We start from the raw sequence: 19,314 nt of genomic DNA on the forward strand, positions 1-19,314 counted from the left end.
ATGTGGTTATGTTCCTGTCTTGCTAGTTGTTTGGCATAGGGTGTCCTGCACTGTCGCTCGCTGGTCGTTGAGTGGAGCTGGGTCTGGGCATTGATATGGAGATCTCTGGGCGATTTTCGCCATTTGTTGTTACGTGGAGTTGGGAGGTCTCTTGTGGACCAATGTCTTGAACTTGGCTCTCCCACCTCAGTGGCACAGCCCTGATGCCTGGCTGGAGCACCAAGAGCCTGTCCTCCACACGGCTCAGAATAAAAGGGAGAAAAGAAAGAAAGAAAGAAAGAAGAAGATAAAATAAAATAATATAAAGTAAAATAAAATAAAATAAAGTTATTAAAATAAAATTTAAAAATAATTATTAAGAAAAAAAATTTTTTAAGTAAAAAAAAAAAAAAAACCAACGAACAGATAGAACCCTAGGACAAATGGTAAAAGCAAAGTTATACAGACAAAATCACACACAGAAGCATACACATACACACTCACAAAAAGAGAAAAAGGGAAAAAAAATATATCGTTGCTCCCAAAGTCCACCTCCTCAATTTGGGATGACTCGTTGTCTATTCAGGTATTCCAAAGATGCAGGGTACATCAAGTTGATTGTGGAAAGTTAATCCGCTGCTCCTGAGGCTGCTGGGAGAAATGAAATGTCCCTTTCTCTTCTTTATTCTCACAGCTTCCGGGGTTCAGCTTTGGATTTGGACCCGCCTCTGCGTGTAGGTCGCCTGAGGGTGTCTGTTCTTCACTCAGACAGGACGGGGTTAAAGGAGCAGCTGATTTGGGGGCTCTGGCTCACTCAGGCAGGGGGAGGGAGGGGTACGAATGCAGGGCGAGCCTGTGGCGGCAGAAGCCGGCATGACATTGCACCAGCGTGAGGCGCGCCATGCGTTCTCCTGGGAAAGTTGTCCCTGGATCACGGGACCCTGGCAGTGGTGAGCTGCACAGGCTCCCGGGAGAGGAGATGTGGATAGTGACCTGTGCTTGCACACAGGCTTCTTGGTGGCTGCAGCAGCAGCCTTAGCGTCTCTGGGGTCCGGGCCGATAGCCGCGGCCCGCACCCGTCTCTGGAGCTCCTTTAAGCAGCGCTCTTAATCCCCTCTCCTCGGGCACCAGGAAACAAAGAGGCAAGAAAAAGTCCCTTGCCTCTTCGGCAGCTCCAGACCTTTCCCCGGACTCCCTCTCGGCTAGCTCTGGCGCACTAGCCCCCTTCAGGCTGTGTTCACACTGCCAACCCCAGTCCTCTGCCTGGGATCCGACCTCCAAAGCCCGAGCCTCAGCTGCCAGCCCCCGCCCGCCCCGGCTAGTGAGCAGACAAGCCTCCCGGGCTGGTGAGTGCTGGTCGGCACCGGTCCTCTGTGCGGGAATCTCTCCGCTTTTCCCTCCGCACCCCTGTTGCTGCGCTCTCCTCCCTGGCTCTGCAGCTCCCCCCGCTCTGCTACCCGCAGTCTCTGCCCGTGAAGGGGCTTCCTAGTGTGTGGAAACCTTTCTTCCTTCACAGCTCCCTCCCACTGGTGCAGGTCCCATCCCTATTCTTTCTCTCTTTTTTCTTTTTTCTTTTGCCCTACCCAGGTACGTGGGGAGTTTCTTGCCTTTCGGGAGGTCTGAGGTCTTCTGCCAGCGTTCAGTGGGTGTTCTATAGGAGCAGTTCCACATGTAGATGTATTTCTGATGTATCTGTGGGGAGGAAGGTGATCTCCACGTCTTACTCTTCCGCCATCTTGAAGCTGCCCCTCAGATTTTCTTAATATAAATTTGACTTTGCTTATTTGTTTTAATCCACAGCTGGATTTGATCTTATAATTTATTTACAATTTAAAAATCAATATTCATAAGTGAGATTGATGTGTACTTTTTAAAAATATTCATTTGGACAAGCTTTGATATTGGGGTTATACTAGGCTTATAAAATGAATAGTGATGCTTCTAAATTTTTCTCATGCTGTAGATTCTAGAACATAAAATTTATCTTTCTTGAGTGGATAGAGAAAATGCAGTACATATATACAATGGAATACTACTCAGCCATAAAAAAGAATGAAATAACGCCATTTGTAGCAACATGGGTGGACATAGAGATTATCATATTAAGTGAAGTAAGTCAGAAAGAGAGACAAATACCATATGATATCACTTATATGTGGAATTTAAAATATGACACAAGTGAACCTATCCATGAAACAGAAACAGACTCATAGACATAGAGAACAGACTTGTGGTTGCCAAGGAGGAGTGGGGTGGGGGAAGGGATGGAGTGGGAGTTTGGGGTTTGCTGATGCAAACTAGTATATATAGAATGAATAAACAATAAGGTCCTACTGATTAGCACAGGGAACTATATTCAGTATCCTTGATAAACCATAATGAAAAAGAATATGAAAGAATGTATATATGTATATAACTGAATCACTTTGCTGTACAGCAGAAATTAACACAACATTGTAAATCAACTATATTTCAATAAAATAAATTTTAAAAAAAGAATGAGGGGGACTTCCCTGGTGGTCCAGTGATTAGGACTCTGCACTTCCACTGCAGGGGCCATGTGTTCAATCCCTGGTTGGGAAACTAAGATCCCTCATGCCACATGTGGTGCCCAAAAGAAAAAGAATGAACAAGAAATCACTTTCATGACAAAAATTGTAACTAAAAGGGAAAAATAATAAAATAAGGGAAAAAAAATTTTAATTACCTTTCTTGAAGATTTTGCCCAAAATTTTCCACACTACTGTCCAACCTGAAAATTTGGGCAACTAAAACCACTGAGGACCCTTTTCCTATCCTCTAGAGTTAGTGGGTCTATTCGGATTTTCTATTTCTTCCTGAGTCAATTTTAGTAATTTATATTTTTAATAATACATTTCATTTCCATTTATAAACTCACATAAAATCGTACCTAATATTCTCTTCTCTGAGTGTCTACCTCTGAATCCTGAGTTTCACCTGAAAGTACAATTATGAATCTTCCTTTTGTACAAGTTTCCCCTGTTACTAGAAACCTTTCTCCCCCACTTCTGATCCATTTTCTTTTGTGTTCCTGAATCTTTTCATGAGCCAAGTACCTCTTCTCATCTTTTACCCAAAGGAGTCTGTTTTTGTCCAGTGTCAGAGGAGTTTGATGAGCTTGATCAAAAATGAGGTTTCCGGGCTTCCCTGGTGGCGCAGTGGTTGAGCGTCCGCCTTCCAATGCAGGGGACACGGGTTCATGCCCTGGTCCGGGAAGATCCCACATGCCGTGGAGCGTTTAGGCCCATGAGCCATGGCTGCTGAGCCTGCGCGTCCGGAGCCTGTGCTCCGCAATGGGAGAGGCCACAACAGTGAGAGGCCCGCATACCGCAAAAAAAAAAAAAAAAGAGGTTTTCTGTTCTAATCTTCTAGTCTCAGACACAGAAGAAAAGTCATACTTTCTCTAGGTTTATTTACCAGATTTACAGGATGACCTGAGAGTGAAGAGAGGGGCTGGACCCCCAGCTGGGATAGGGGAGAGTAGGTTAGACTCTCTCCCATGGCACAGAGAGCTCTCCAAGATCTCACCTGCCTGAATCCTCTCCCAAGGCCTCTCCTATTACAACCTACCAGCCATAAAGGAGCCTGGCAGTTCTCAGGCCACGACTGCTTTGTTGCTTCTTACCATGCTGCCTGTGCTGCTCCATCTGTCTGGGATGCCCATGTCGTGCTTCTTGACCTGGGAGGTACTTCCTCGAGTTTTCACTTTTATTATAAAAATTTAAGCCATACATTTATGTTTTGTGCACTTTTCTTTTTTTAAATTAAATTAAATTATTATTATTTTTAACATCTTTATTGGAGTATAATTGCTTTACAATAGTGTGTTAAGTTTCTGCTGTATAACAAAGTTAATCAGCTATACATATACATATATCTCCATATGGCCTCCCTCTTGCATCTCCCTCCCACCCCACTTTTCTGTATATGTATTATATTTCACAATGAAAAGAGTTTAAAAAGTATCTGTATATATTTTTTTTTCTTTTTTTCTTTTTTTTTTTTTTTTGCAGTATGCGGGCCTCTCACTGTTGTGGCCTCTCCCGTTGCGGAGCACAGGCTCCGGATGCGCAGGCCCAGCGGCCGTGGCTCACGGGCCCAGCCGCTCTGCGGCATATGGGATCCTCCCAGACCGGGGCACGAACCCGTATCCCCTGCATCGGCAGGCGGACTCTCAACCACTGCGCCACCAGGGAGGCCCTGTATATATTTTTATATTTGAATTTTTTGGGGAAGAATACAAGGGCATACTGTTTATAAAGGAGGTCTTTACTCTTTTATTTAATATAATTCCACATTTAAATAAATTAAATTATTAATTTTCAAAGCCTGAAAATTGGCCAAGTAGTAGGAAAACCCTCGGCTGAACCCTGGTGACCAGAGATACTACCACAGTCTTGGCTGTGTCCAGAAAGATTTTAACATGGAGCTGGTTCCTTCAAGATTTTGCTCAAATTGCATATTCTCAGTAAGACCTTCCCTGGCCTCTCTGTTTAATACTGCAGCCTACTCACATTTCCATCACATCCATCCCTAGCATCAGCTTTCCTCATCTCCTTTCTGCTCAACCCTTCTTCCATAGCAATTGTCACTTTCTAACTCACTGTTACTTTTTTCTGCATTCTAGGCAGAAGGAACAGCTAAAGCCAAGGCTCTAAGTTGGGAGCAGGCTCAGAGAAGTCAAGGAGCACTGAGAAGGCTGGTGTGGCTGAAGCAGAGTGAACAAGAGGTAGAGCAGCCGATGACAGGGAGGTGAGGGGGAGACCGTGTTGGGCCCCATCGCATTGCAGGGATGCAGGCTTTTCCTGTGAGTCAGATGTGGAGCTGCTGTGGGATTCTAAGAGAAATGACATGGTGTGACATATTCTAAAAGGGTCACTCTGACTACTGTGCTGATAAGTGAAGATTTTATGTTGATAGGAGAACATACTGAGATAAGAAAAGATGTTACAGCCACAAAATAAAAATTGCTTGCTACAAAAATAACACCCAGAATGTAAAACAGAGTCTTTAGACCTCAAAACCATGATAGCAAAAAAACCCCAAAAAGTATAGCAGAAGAGCTGGAACACAAAGCTGAGGACATCTTCCATAAAGGAGATCAAAAAGATAAAATATGGAGAAAAGACAAAAATATGGAAAATAGGAGAGAAAAAATAAAGACTAACATTTAAGGAAACAATTCCAGAAATAGGAAACAGAGACATATGAGTGAATGAAATTATAGGATGAATTGATTTCAGAAAATTCCTTTACACTGAAAGACAGGAGTTCCTAGACTGAAAGGATCTGGAACACCTGGTGTAATGGATAATGGGTGCTGGATAAAAATGGACCAACAATAAGACACATCATCGTGAGATTTCAGTACAGTGAAAACAATCCTACAAGCATCTAGAAAGAAAAATAATAGCAAAATAAAGAACCTAGAATCAGAGTGGCACCAGACATCTCCACATATGTCACACAGGATGCCCAAAGGAACTGCAGTCACATCCTCACCTGTGAAGTAGCATGAGCAGGTGGAGAACAGGGCAGCAGGCTCTGGACAGAGCTCTTCAAGACAAAATGGATGAAATACTAGGAGATACATACAAATGGCAACAATTTGAATTAGTGATAGATACACAGAAAATTATGCAAACAAACAAACAGAGCAAGATTGTTAATTCCAGGAAAAACTAAAGTTGTGTCAGAAAGGAGAAGTAAGTCATAAGTATCTGTCCTGGCTTAGCTGCAAATAAGGTCTATATACTCCTGGTAATGTCAACATTTAATATTGATCCAACCAAAATGACACAATTATATGGAGAAAATGGAGAGCCTGGAAGTATGTGAGTATCATGGGAGATGATGAGGGAACAGAGCAAAATCTCCACCTCCCACTGGATAAAATCAATTGATTAGGCCTAATACTGAAATATTGTTAAGTGGTAATATATTTCATGTGGAGATAGTGAAGTCAATACAAAAAGTTTCAGCTGGAAGAATTGAAGGTGATTGTTTCTTGGGGAGCAAGGGAAGAGGGGTTGTAGAGGACTACTGATTTTCATAACAAGCTTGGTGGAACCATTTGACTTTTTAAGGTATGTGCATTGATAATTTTGAGAAAAATAAAACGAAATTTAAAAAGAAAGCTATCAAAGTTCCTCATTCCTTAGCTGGTCACAACCTAGTTCTGTGTCACTCTGGCAACCTTAATCCCCAGCTCTCTCAATGCCCAGCCTGGGCACCCAGACCACAGTACCCATTACCAGTTTGGGACCAGCCCAAGTTTCCCTCCCACCTGCCTGTGGTCTAGCTTGAGTCTTGTCTCAGCCAGAAGCTTTTCAGAGTCTGCTAAGCCTCCTTTCCTCTCCAATCCACTTAGCAGAGCAAAAACTTTCTAAATTACTCATTTATTAATATTACTTATTGCATTTGTTTAGCTAGTTCAGGTATGGATCTCTTTCTCTCTAAGTATGTTGCAAACTTCTGGAGGAAGTGGACATTCCCTTTTGAGGCCTAGCAAATGTTCATAGTGGGTGCCCCCAAATATTTCATGGATAAACTTAAAAGTAGAATTCAAGGTGAATTAATAGGCAAATTTAAATCAAAGTCTGGAGATAAAACAAAGGTTAAAGCTGCGACCAATAAGACACATGGAAGATCTAACTGTATCAAGATAGACTTGGGAATACCCTGGCGGTCCAGTGGTTAGGACTCAGTACTTTCACTGCTGTGGCCCAGGTTCAATCCCTGGTTGGGGAACTAAGATCCTACAAGCCGCATGGTACAGCCAAAACAAACAAACAAACAAAAAGATAGACTTGTTTTCAAAGTTTGTGGTCTTACTTTTTTGGTTAATGTTTGAGATGTTTTAATAAAGAGATATTTTGCCCCCGAAGTCCTCTCAAGTTTCAAGTTTGGTGACCTGACGCTTGGTAAGTAAATGTGGATCCACTCCGCCAAAACTGCATGCGACTTCATAGACTTTGTGCCTACCTTGCTTTTCTAGACTGCAAAATCTGAATCTCTGCAACTTGAGAAGTTAACTTCTTTTACTGCCATTAATATGAGATGAGGCCCGGAGGAAGATGGCGGAAGAGTAAGACGCGGAGATCACCTTCCTCCCCACAGATACATCAGAAATTCATCTACACGTGGAACAACTCCTACAGAACACCTACTGAACGCTGACAGAAGACCTCAGACCCCCCAAAAGGCAAGAAACTCCCCACATACCTGGGTAGGGCAAAAGAAAAAAAGAATAAACAGAGACAATAGGATAGGGACGGGACCTGCACCAGTGGGAGGGAGCCGTGAAGGAGGGAAGGTTTCCACACACTACAAGCCCCTTCACGGGCGGAGACTGCAGGTGGCGGAGGGGGAAAGCTTTGGAGTGGCGGAGGAGAGCACAGCAACAGGGGTGCGGAGGGCAAAGCGGAGAGATTCTGGCACAGAGGACCGGTGCCCTCAGGCACACACCAGCCCGAGAGGCTTGTCTGCTCGGCCGCCGGGGCGGGCGGGGCTGGGAGCTGAGGCTCGGGTATCGGCTTTCAGTCGGAGCGCAGGGAGAGGACTGGGGCTGGCGGCAGGAAGAGAGCCTGAAGGGGTTAGTGCACCACGGCTAGCCCGGAGGGAGTCCGGGGAAAGGGTCTGGAGCTGCTGAAGAGGCAAGAGACTTTTTTCCCTTTTGTTTCCTGGTGCGCGAGGAGAGGGCATTAAGAGGGCTGCTTGGGGAAGCGCCGGAGACAGGCACGAGCCGCGGGTAAGGCGCGGACCTCGGAGACGGGCGTGGGCGCCCGCCGCCGCTGCCGCGGGGCCTGTGTGCGAGCGCGGGTCACTGTCCGCCCCGCCTTCTGGGGGGCCTGTGCACCCCGCCACTGCCGGGGTCCCGAGACCCGGGGACGGCTTTCCCGGGAAAGCGCACGGAGCGCCACGTCTGCTGCAACGTCACGCCGGCCTCTGCCGCCGCAGGCCCGCCCCACACTGCGCGCCCCTCCCTCCCCTCTGCCTGAGTGAGCCAGAGCCCCCGAATCAGCGGCTCCTTTAAACCCGTCCTGTCTGAGTGAAGAACGGACGCCCTCCGGCGACCTACGCGCAGAGGCGGGGCCAGGTCCAAGGCTGAGACCCGGGAGCTGTGAGAGCAGAGACAGGGAAATCTCTCTGTGCAGCCTCTGAGGCAGAGGATTAAAGCTCCACGGTGCATTTGATGTGCCCTGCGTCTGTGGAGTGCATGAATGGACAGCGAATCAGCCCAAATTGAGGAAGTGGACTTTGAGGACAAGATTTAAGACTTTCCCCCCTTTTCCTCTTTTTACAACGAATTATTCCAAATTAAGGAGGTGGACTTAGAGAGCAAGATTTCAGACTTCTCGCCCTTTTCCTCTTTTTACAACGAATTATCCCAAATTGAGGAGGTGGACTTGGAGAGCAAGATTTTTGATTTTTCCCCCTGCTCTCTTTTTGTGAATGTGTAGGTGTAATCTTCTGTGTAAGATTCTCTCTGCATAGCTTTGCTTCCACCATATGTCCCAGGGTTCTATCGGTCCGTTTTTTTTTTCAATAATTACTTTCTAATTTAAATAACGCTACTATATTTCATACTTTATTCTATTTTACTTTACCTGCTCTTTCTTTTTTTCCTACCTTCCCTTCCTCCCTCCCTCCCTCCGCTCCTCCTTTCCTTCTTTCTTTTTCTTTCCTCCCTCCCCCCCTCCCACCCTTCTTCTTTCCACTTACTTTTTCTTTCCTTCCTCCCTCCCTCCCTCCTGTCTTTCCTTCTTTCTTTCCTTCCTCCCTCCCTCCCTCCCTTCTTCCATTCACTCTTCCTTTTGCTTTCATTCCTCCCTCCCTCCCTCCTTTCTTTCCTTCTTTCTTTCCATCCTTCCTCCCTCCCTCCCTCCTCTCTTTCTTTCTTCCTTCCTTGCTTTCTTCCCTTCTTCCTTTCTTTCCCTCTCTCTTTCTTTCTTCTACTAATTCTTTCTTTCTACTTTTTCTCCCTGTTATTCTGAGCCAGGTGGATAAAAGGCTCTTGGTGCTGCACCCAGGAGTCAGTGCTGTGCCTCTGAAGTGGGAGAGCCAACTTCAGGACACGGGTCCACAAGAGACCTCCCAGCTCCACATAATATCAAGCAGCGAAAATCTCCCAGAGATCTCCATCCCAACACCAGCACCCAGCTTCAGTCAACGACCAGCAAGCTACAGTGCTGGTCACCCTATGCCAAGCAACTAGCAAGGCAGGAACACAACCCCACCCATTAGCAGAGAGGCTACCTAAAAACATAATAAGGCCATAGGCACCCCAAAACACACCACCAGACGTGGACCTGCCCACCAGAAAGACAAGATCGAGCCTCAACCACCAGAACGCAGGCATTAGTCCCCCCCACCAGGAAGCCTACACAACCTACTGAAACAACCTTAGCCACTGGGGTCAGACACCAAAAACAACGGGAACTACGAATCTGCAGCCTGCAAAAAGGAGACCCCAAACACAGTAACATAAGCAAAATGAGAAGACAGAAAAACACACAGCAGGTGAAGGAGCAAGATAAAAACCTACCAGACCTAACAAATGAAGAGGTAATAGGCAGTCTACCTGAAAAAGAATTCAGAATAATGATAGTAAAGATGATCCAAGATTCTATTTCCAAGATCCATAATCTTGGAAATAGAATAGACAAAATGCCAGAAACAGTTAACAAGGACCTAGAAGAACCAAAGATGAATCAAGCATCGATTAAAAACACAACAAATGAAATGAAAAATACTCTAGATGGGATCAATAGCAGAATAACTGAGGCAGAAGAACGGATAAGTGAGGTGGAAGATAAAATAGTGGAAATAACTGATGCAGAGCAAAATAAAGAAAAAAGAATGAAAAGAACAGAGGACAGTCTCAGAGACCTCTGGGACAACATTAAACGCACCAACATTCGAATTATAGGGGTTCCAGAAGAAGAAGAGAAAAAGAAAGGAACTGAGAAAATATTTGAAGAGATTATAGTTGAAAACTTCCCCAATATGGGAAAGGAAATAGTTAATCAAGTCCAGGAGGCACAGAGAGTCCCATACAGAATAAATCCAAGGAGAAATACACCAAGACACATATTAATCAAACTGTCAAAAAATAAACACAAAGAAATCATATTAAAAGCAGCAAGGGAAAAACAACAAATAACACACAAGGGAATCCCCATCAGGTTAACAGCTGATCTCTCAGCAGAAACTCTACAGGCCAGAAGGGAGTGGCAGGACATAATTAAAGTGATGAAGGAGAGAAACCTGCAACCAAGATTACTCTACCCAGCAAGGATCTCATTCAGATTTGATGGAGAAATTAAAACCTTTACAGACAAGCAAAAGCTGAGAGAGTTCAGCACCACCAAACCAGCTTTACAACAAATGCTAAAGGAACTTCTCTAGGCAAGAAACACAACAGAAGGAATATACCTACAATAACGAACCCAAAGCAATTAAGGAAATGGGAATAGGAACATACATATCAATAATTACCTTAAATGTAAATGGACTAAATGCTCCCACCAAAAGACACAGAGTGGCTGAATGGATACAAAAACAAGACCCATATATATGCTGTCTACAAGAGACCCACTTCAGACCTAGAGACACATACAGATTGAAAGTAAGGGGATGGAAAAAGATATTCCATGCAAATGGAAATCAAAAGAAAGCTGGAGTAGCAATTCTTATATCAGACAAAAGAGACTTTAAAATAAAGACTATTAGAAGAGACAAAGAAGGACACTACATAATGATCAAGGGATCGATCTAAGAAGAAGATATAACAATTGTAAATATTTATGCACCAAACATAGGAGCACCTCAATACATAAGGCAAGTACTAACAGCCATAAAAGGGGAAATCGACAGTAACACAATCATAGTAGGGGACTTTAACACCCCACTTTCACCAATGGACAGATCATCCAAAATGAAAATAAATAAGGAAACACAAGCTTTAAATGATACATTAAACAAGATGGACTTAGCTGATATTTATAGGACATTCCATCCTAAAACAACAGAATACACATTTTTCTCAAGTGCTCATGGAACATTCTCCAGGATAGATCATATCTTGGGTCACAAATCAAGCCTTGGTAAATTTAAGAAAATTGAAATTGTATCAAGTGTCTTTTCTGACCACAATGCTATGAGACTAGACATCAATTACAGGAAAAGATCTGTAAAAAATACAAACACATGGAGGCTAAACAATACACTACTCAATAACGAAGTGATCACTGAAGAAATCAAAGAGGAAATTAAAAAATACCTAGAAACAAATGACAATGGAGACACGACGACCCAAAACCTATGGGACGCAGCAAAAGCAGTTCTAAGGGGGAAGTTTATAGCAATACAATCCCACCTTAAGAAACAGGAAACATTTTGAGTAAACAACCTGACCCTGCACCTAAAGCAATTAGAGAAAGAACAAAAAACCCCCAAAGCTAGCAGAAGGAAAGAAATCATAAAGATCAGATCAGAAATAAATGAAAAAGAAATGAAGGAAATGATAGCAAAGATCAACCAAACTAAAAGCTGGTTCTTTGAGAAGATAAACAAAATTGACAAACCATTAGCCAGAATCACCAAGAAAAGAAGGGAGAAGACTCAAATCAATAGAATTAGAAATGAAAAAGGAGAAGTAACAACTGACACTGCAGAAATACAAAAGATCATGAGAGATTACTATAAGCAACTCTATGCCAATAAAATGGACAACCTGGAAGAAATGGACAAATTCTTAGAAATGCACAACCTGCCAAGACTGACTCAGGAAGAAATAGAAAATATGAATAGACCAATCACAAGCACTGAAATTGAAACTGTGATTAAAAATCTTCCATCAAACAAAAGCCCAGGACCCGATGGCTTCACAGGCGAATTCTATCAAACATTTAGAGAAGAGCTAACACCCATCCTTCTCAAACTCTTCCAAACAATATCAGAGGAAGGAACACTCCCAAACTCATTCTACGAGGCCACCATCACCTTGATACCAAAACCAGGAAAGGATGTCACAAAGAAAGAAAACTACAGGCCAATATCACTGATGAACATAGATGCAAAAATCCTCAACAAAATACTAGCAAACAGAATCCAACAGCACATTAAAAGGATCATACACCATGATCAAGTGGGGTTTATTCCAGGAATGCAAGGATTCTTCAATATACGCAAATCAATCAATGTGATACACCATATTAACAAGTTGAAGGAGAAAAACCATATGATCATCTCAATAGATGCAGAGAAAGCTTTTGACAAAATTCAACACCCATTTATGATAAAAACCCTGCAGAAAGTAGGCATAGAGGGAAATTTCCTCAACATAATAAAGGCCATATACGACAAACCCACAGCCAACATTGTCCTCAATGGTGAAAAATTGAAACCATTTCCACTAAGATCAGGAACAAGACAAGGCTGCCCACTCTCACCACTCTTATGCAACGTAGTTTTGGAAGTTTTAGCCACAGCAATCAGAGAAGAAAAGGAAATAAAAGGAATCCAAATTGGAAAAGAAGAAGTAAAGCTGTCACTGTTTGCAGATGACATGATACTATACATAGAGAATCCTAAAGATGCTACAGAAAAACTACTAGAGCTAATCAATGAATTTGGTAAAGTAGCAGGATACAAAATTAACGTACAGAAATCTCTGGCATTCCTGTACACTAATGATGAAAAATCTGAAAATGAAATCAAGAAAACACTCCCATTTACCATTGCAACAAAAAGAATAAAATATCTAGGAATAAACCTACCTAAGGAGACAAAAGACCTGTATGCAGAAAATTATAAGACACTGATGAAAGAAATTAAAGATTATACAAATAGATGGAGAGATATACCATGCTCCTGGATTGGAAGAATCAATATTGGGAAAATGACTCTACTACCCAAAGCAATCTACAGATTCAATGCAATCCCTATCAAACTACCACTGGCATTTTTCACAGAACTAGAACAAAAAATCTCAAAATTTGTTTGGAAAAACAAAAGACCCCGAATAGCCAAAGCAATCTTGAGAACGAAAAATGGAGCTGGAGAAATCAGGCTCCCTGACTTCAGACTATACTACAAAGCTACAGTAATTAAGACAGTGTGGTACTGGCATAAAAACAGAAAGATAGATCAGTGGATCAGGATAGAAAGCCCAGAGATAAACCCACGCACATATGGCCAACTTATCTTTGATAAAGGAGGCAGGAATGTCCAGTGGAGAAAGGACAGCCTCTTCAATAAGTGGTGCTGGGAAAACTGGACAGGGACATGTAAAAGCTTGAGATTAGATCATTCCCTAACACCATACACAAAAATAAGCTCAAAATGGATTAAAGACTTAAATGTAAGGCCAGAAACTATCAAACCCTTAGAGGAAAACATAGGTAGAACACTCTATGACATAAATCACAGCAAGATCCTTTTGGACCCACCTCCTAGAGAAATGGAAATAAAAACAAAGATAAACAAATGGGACCTAATGAAACTTGGAAGCTTTTGCACAGCAAAGGAAACCATAAACAAGACCAAAAGACAACCCTCAGAATGGGAGAAAATATTTGCAAATGAAGCAACTGACAAAGGATTAATCTCCAAAATTCATAAACAGCTCATGCAGCTCAATAGCAAAAAAACAAACAACCCAATCCAAAAATGGGCAGAAGACTTAAATAGGCATTTCTCCAAAGAAGATATACAGACTGCCAACAAACACATGAAAGAATGCTCAACATCATTAATCATTAGAGAAATGCAAATCAAAACTACAATGAGATATCATCTCACACCAGTCAGAATGGCCATCATCAAGAAATCTAGAAACAATAAATGCTGGAGAGGGTGTGGAGAAAAGGGAACACTCTTGCACTGCTGGTGGGAATGTGAATTGGTACAGCCACTATGGAGAACAGTATGGAGGTTCCTTAAAAAAGTAAAAATAGAACTACCATATGACCCAGCAATCCCACTACTAGGCATATACCCCGAGAAAACCATAATTCAAAAAGAGACATGTACCAAAATGTTCATTGCAGCTCTATTCACAATAGCCTGGAGCTGGAAACAACCTAAGTGTCCATCATCGGATGAATGGATAAAGAAGATGTGGCACATATATACAATGGAATATTACTCAGCCATAAAAAGAGACGAAACTGAGCTATTTGTAATGAGGTGGATAGACCTAGAGTCTGTCATACAGAGTGAAGTAAGTCAGAAAGAGAAAGACAAATACCGTATGCTAACACATATATACGGAATTAAAAAAAAATGTCATGAAGAACCTAGGGGTAAAACGGGAATAAAGACACAGACCTACTTGAGAATGGACTTGAGGATATGGGGAGGGGGATGGGTAAGCTGTGACAAAGCGAAAGAGAGGCATGGACATATATACACTACCAAACGTAAGGTAGATAGATAGTGGGAAGCAGCCGCAGAGCACAGGGAGATCAGCTCGGTGCTTTGTGACCGCCTGGAGGGGTGGGATGGGGAGGGTGGGAGGGAGGGAGATGCATGAGGGAAGGGATGTGGGAACAGATGTATATGTATGACTGATTCACTTTGTTATAAAGCAGAAACTAATAAAAAGAAAAATAAATAAATAAATACATAAATAAATAAATAAATAAATAAAAAAGGAAAAAAAAACAGTGATGATATAACTAAAAAAAAAAAAAAATATATGAGATGAGACTGGAGGAGAGAGAAGATTCCCTGGCTCCTTGCTGGAGGCAGGATGCAAACACATGAGAGAGCAACACAATGGAATACCACCTTGAGTCAATGCTCAGAATGAGCAGGAGTCCTTGATCTGGGGCCAGCATCATTCCATGGCTCCTTTGGTCTCACTGTGGTTTCAGACTCCATTAAATGGGGAAAATACTTGGCAATTTCTGACATCCCCAAGATGCAGAAACTTAGAGCTCTCAGCAAGTCTCCTGTCAGTAACCTCTTAAGTTAAAATGTTCAGATCACAGTCCAGGGCCAGGAGCTGGGAGCTATGTCCACAGAGATCTGACTTGCCCCAGCTCCGCAAGGTCATTCCTCCCACCTGCGACGCGTCATCTTCTCAACTCTGCCAGGCCACAAACCCTCCGAGGCTGTGTTGGTGATTCTGCTGCTGCCATCTTTTCAGTTGTAGGGGATAGTGGTCCTGTGGGTGGTGATCTCAGAGCAAACTCGGCGGCCATCAATCCGAGAGAAAACCCTTTCAAAGGATTAGCACCTTGGCCAAGAACCTTTATCTCCCAGACTGGAGCATTTTCTAGTTGGCTCTTCCCAAGTTAGTGAGAGGAATGAAATACTGGAGGCATTAGAGACCCATGGAGACAGGGAGGAAAGCCAGCACCTCAGTGTTCAGGGTAAATTCCTGAGCCACCAGGTCTGCCTCCCTCAGAAACCGAGACAAAACATCCTGTCTCTCATTGGGTCATAAAGTACACTTTGTCCCTTCCCCTGGCCTTCAGAGCACCAAAGCGTGCTTCCACTCCTGCCACAGACCTTCCCCATCTGTGGGACTTCTCTTCTGATTTCTCACTGCTCACAAAAATGGATCTTCACAAAGCTTTCCTGCATTGTTTCTGTGCCATGTCTATGAAGCTTCCCCAAGACACTGGGGGTTACTGTTTTAGCTGGAGAATAATGGTGGATGGAGGAGGAGGGCCTAACTTTCTGGGTGCCCCTACTCCTAGCCATTGGTGCTACCAGAGGAGGTCCAGTCCTAAAGGGAGGGAATGGACTGAGGCACGGGATACCCCAGATCAGTGCTTCTCAGACACTGACAGGCAATGGTCCCCCAGTGGTCTTCTTGGAATGCAGGTTCTGGTTTAGCAGTCTGGGGCAGGCCCAAGATTCTGCCTACCCAACGAGCTGCAGGATGTTGTTGATGCTGCTGGTCCGCAGACCACACTTTGAATAGCAAGGGGCAAGACTGAGAAGGGGAAGTGCAGGAAGAGAAGAGGTGCAAACAGGGTCCGTGGGAGAAAGGGGAGGGAAGAACGAGCTCCAGGGAGAGGTGGTCTGACCATACTCCAGCTACGTCATCTCATCTGCACAGCCTTCCCTGCAGGGCCTCCGGTGGCCCACGTGTTGGCTACAGTGGGATGCTTTGGTCCTCCCCTTCCTCTCTTGTTCAACCAGAGAACGACTGGAGCAGCTGCATGCTGGAGAAGGGCAGGGTCTGGAGACCTCCTCTCCCCCTGCCACAGGCAGCTGTCAGGGAAGGGAGCCCTGCCTTGGCGGGGCTGACTGCTGTGCTGGCTCTGGCCCCTGACTCCGGGGTCGCTCCACCATGGAACAGCAGGTTCTTCAGGTTGGCATCAGGGATAACAGATGGGCTCCCTCCTCTCCTCCTCAGCTTCACCCCAGGCACTACTCCCTGAAGCCAGAGGAGTGAACTTCTTCACTCTCAAACAGCAGCTTCCACTTACTGAGTGCTAGGCTCTGTGTGAAGCACCTTCCCACGTTGTGGGGTTTTTTGTGTGTGTGTGTGGTACACGGGCCTCTTACTGTTGTGGCCTCTCCCGTTGCGGGAGCACAGCCTCCGGACGCGCAGGCTCAGCGGCCATGGCTCACGGGCCCAGCCGCTCCACGGCATGTGGGATCTTCCCGGTCCGGGGCACGAGCCCACGTCCCCTGCATCTGCAGGCGGACTCTCAACCACTGCGCCACCAGGGAAGCCCCCCACGTTGTTTTATTTACTCCTCACAATTACCCTACGGGGTAGGAACTGGTTTATCCCATTACAAGGTAACTGAGGCTCCAGAAGTAATTTGTGCAATACCTTGTGGCAAATAAGACTCAGTCTATGCCCTTCCCACCCTGGCACTAAGCCATAACTGACCACACATGTGAGGCCAGGAGCCTCGGGATGGGAAATTAGATGACAAAGCAAGGCAAATAAGGTTTGTTGATTTGGCTTATGGCCCTTTGAAGCTGAGCAGAAAATCAAGGCTGTTCTTGTCCCTTTACCAGCTTCCCTCACTGCACCAGTAATGGACGCTCCTCTGTGCCAGCCAGCAGGGACACTGCATGACCCTGGAGGAGGGGACTTGCAGGTGGTTGTGAACTGGGCTCAATGGCCTGAGCAGAGGGTGCCACGAAGAGAGTTGTCTCACCAGGCAGCACCAAATCTGTCTACAGAGTAGCTGCCCTCCCAGGCAGCTGACAGAGGGTCATTTAGGAAAGTCTGAATCAAATGGCACCAGCCCGTCTGTCTGTACCTCAAAGGAACACTGTGTCCTGGGACACAAACACACTCTTGACTTTGATTCTTCATTCAATAAACCTAAATCCCCACAAGCACTGTGCTAGACTTTGTGGGACTGTAAGACACATTCTTTGCCCTTAATGAAGAAAACTAGAAGGTTTGGTACAAAAGTAATCAAGCAGTGGTGGGGCCTGCAGTGAACTAGAGAACTCTGATCAAAGCTGCTTCACTACTTCTTTGCTCCAGTTGGTTGCCTCTCAGCAAGAAAAATCATTGATTTTCCAGGAAAAGCCCCAAATCAAGATCAGGTGAACTTTACCATTTTAAAAACAATTCTGGCCAACATCTGTGGCCACTAGTTTGCAACCTCTTCTCCTCACCGACCAAGTCTTATCCTTTCCTATTGTACCCTCAGCACCTAAAATTCTGGGCAGAAAGGAAGAAATCAATATGCTTCTGGCACACTGACCGGGCGAAGCTTATCCAGAAGAAATGAGTTTGAAACTGCCATCATATGTAGAATACCTGATGCAACTGGGGAGGATTTAGCTTTGGAAATGACTAATGAGAGACATAATTATTGTTGCAAATAAGAAAATCCTTATATTGGACTTCCCTGGTGGCGCAGTGGTTAAGAATCAATGCAGGGGACACGGGTTTGAGCCTTGGTCCAGGAAGATCCCACATGCTGCAGAGCAACTGAATCCGTACGCCACAACTACTGAGTCTGTGCTCTAGAGCCAGCGAGCCACAACTGCTGAGCCCCTGTGCCACAACTACTGAAGCCCGTGTGCCTAGAGCCCGTGCTCTGCAATGAAGAGAGGCCGCTGCAATGAGAAGCCCATGCACTGCAATGAAGAGTAGCCCCTGCTCGACATAACTAAAGAAGGCCCGCGCACAGCAACGAAGACCCAGTGCAGCCAATAAATAAATAAATAAATAGAAAATCTTTATAAAGCTGGGGCACATGGTTTGGCCAACGCTTTAGAGGGAGCAGGGAGGCTGCTTTTGGATAAAATATACATTTGACAATTGACCTTGGTTCCCGTTAATCCTACCCATCCCTCTGCCCTCCATTCCTTTACTTGTCCAGCCCCTAAAGGCATTTGGCTTTCATACTTGGTAAGGGAAATTCAGGCTTTGCTTAAATGTGAGTCCCAAATATCAACTTATTACCTAAGAATCTTACCCAACTCAGGGTTTTTCCAAGTATTAAAATGAAATAGAGGGACATCCCTGGTGGTCCAGTGGGTAAGACTCTGCATTCCCAAGGCAGGGGGCCCGGGTTCAATCCCTGGTCGGGGAACTAAGATCCCACAAGCCACATGATGCAGCCACACACACACACACAAAAAGGATGTGGCTCATCTCTGTGGATATGGCAAGATACACAAAATAGAGTAAGTGGGAAACAATTATGGAGCTATACAATGGGAGTCCGAGTTTTCGTTTTTATGAAAAAAGGATAGATATGTGCTTAGAACATTTCTAGAAGGGTATACAAGAAACTTAATTAGACAACCTTGGGAATGGACTGTTTACTCCCCCCACCGTTCCATTTTGATTTTTTTTCCCCCTTACTAGCAGCATCATTACCCTTATAAAGGACCAAATAGGGGCTTCCCTGGTGGCGCAGGGAGAGCCACCAGGGAAGTCCGCCAGGGAGAGTCCGCCTGCCGATGCAGGGGACACGAGTTCGTGCCCCGGTCCGGGAAGATCCCATATGCCGCGGAGCGGCTGGGCCCATGAGCCATGGCCGCTGAGCCTGCGCATCCGGAGCCTGTGCTCCGCAATGGGAGAGGCCACAACAGTGAGAGGCCCGCGTACCACAATTAAAAAAAAAAAAAAAAAAAAAAAGGACCAAATAATTTAGTTTGGCCAAAACCTTCTGGTCTTAGCTTTGCTTTGCAAACACTGCCCAGGATAAAGCTTTATATATTTCCTCACATCTTCACTGTCAAGGCCCAAGAACTTTAATTAGACTACCGGACTCCCCAGCCAACCCTCCCATTACCAAATGCACCTATCCTTGAAGGCTGCTTCCGATCACCTTCTCTTTGTCTCTCACTTCCTGAGTCCTAGCC

Source organism: Mesoplodon mirus (genome assembly GCF_964341445.2).
Source record: "Mesoplodon mirus genome assembly, chromosome: 15".
Classification (NCBI taxonomy): domain Eukaryota; kingdom Metazoa; phylum Chordata; class Mammalia; order Artiodactyla; family Ziphiidae; genus Mesoplodon; species Mesoplodon mirus.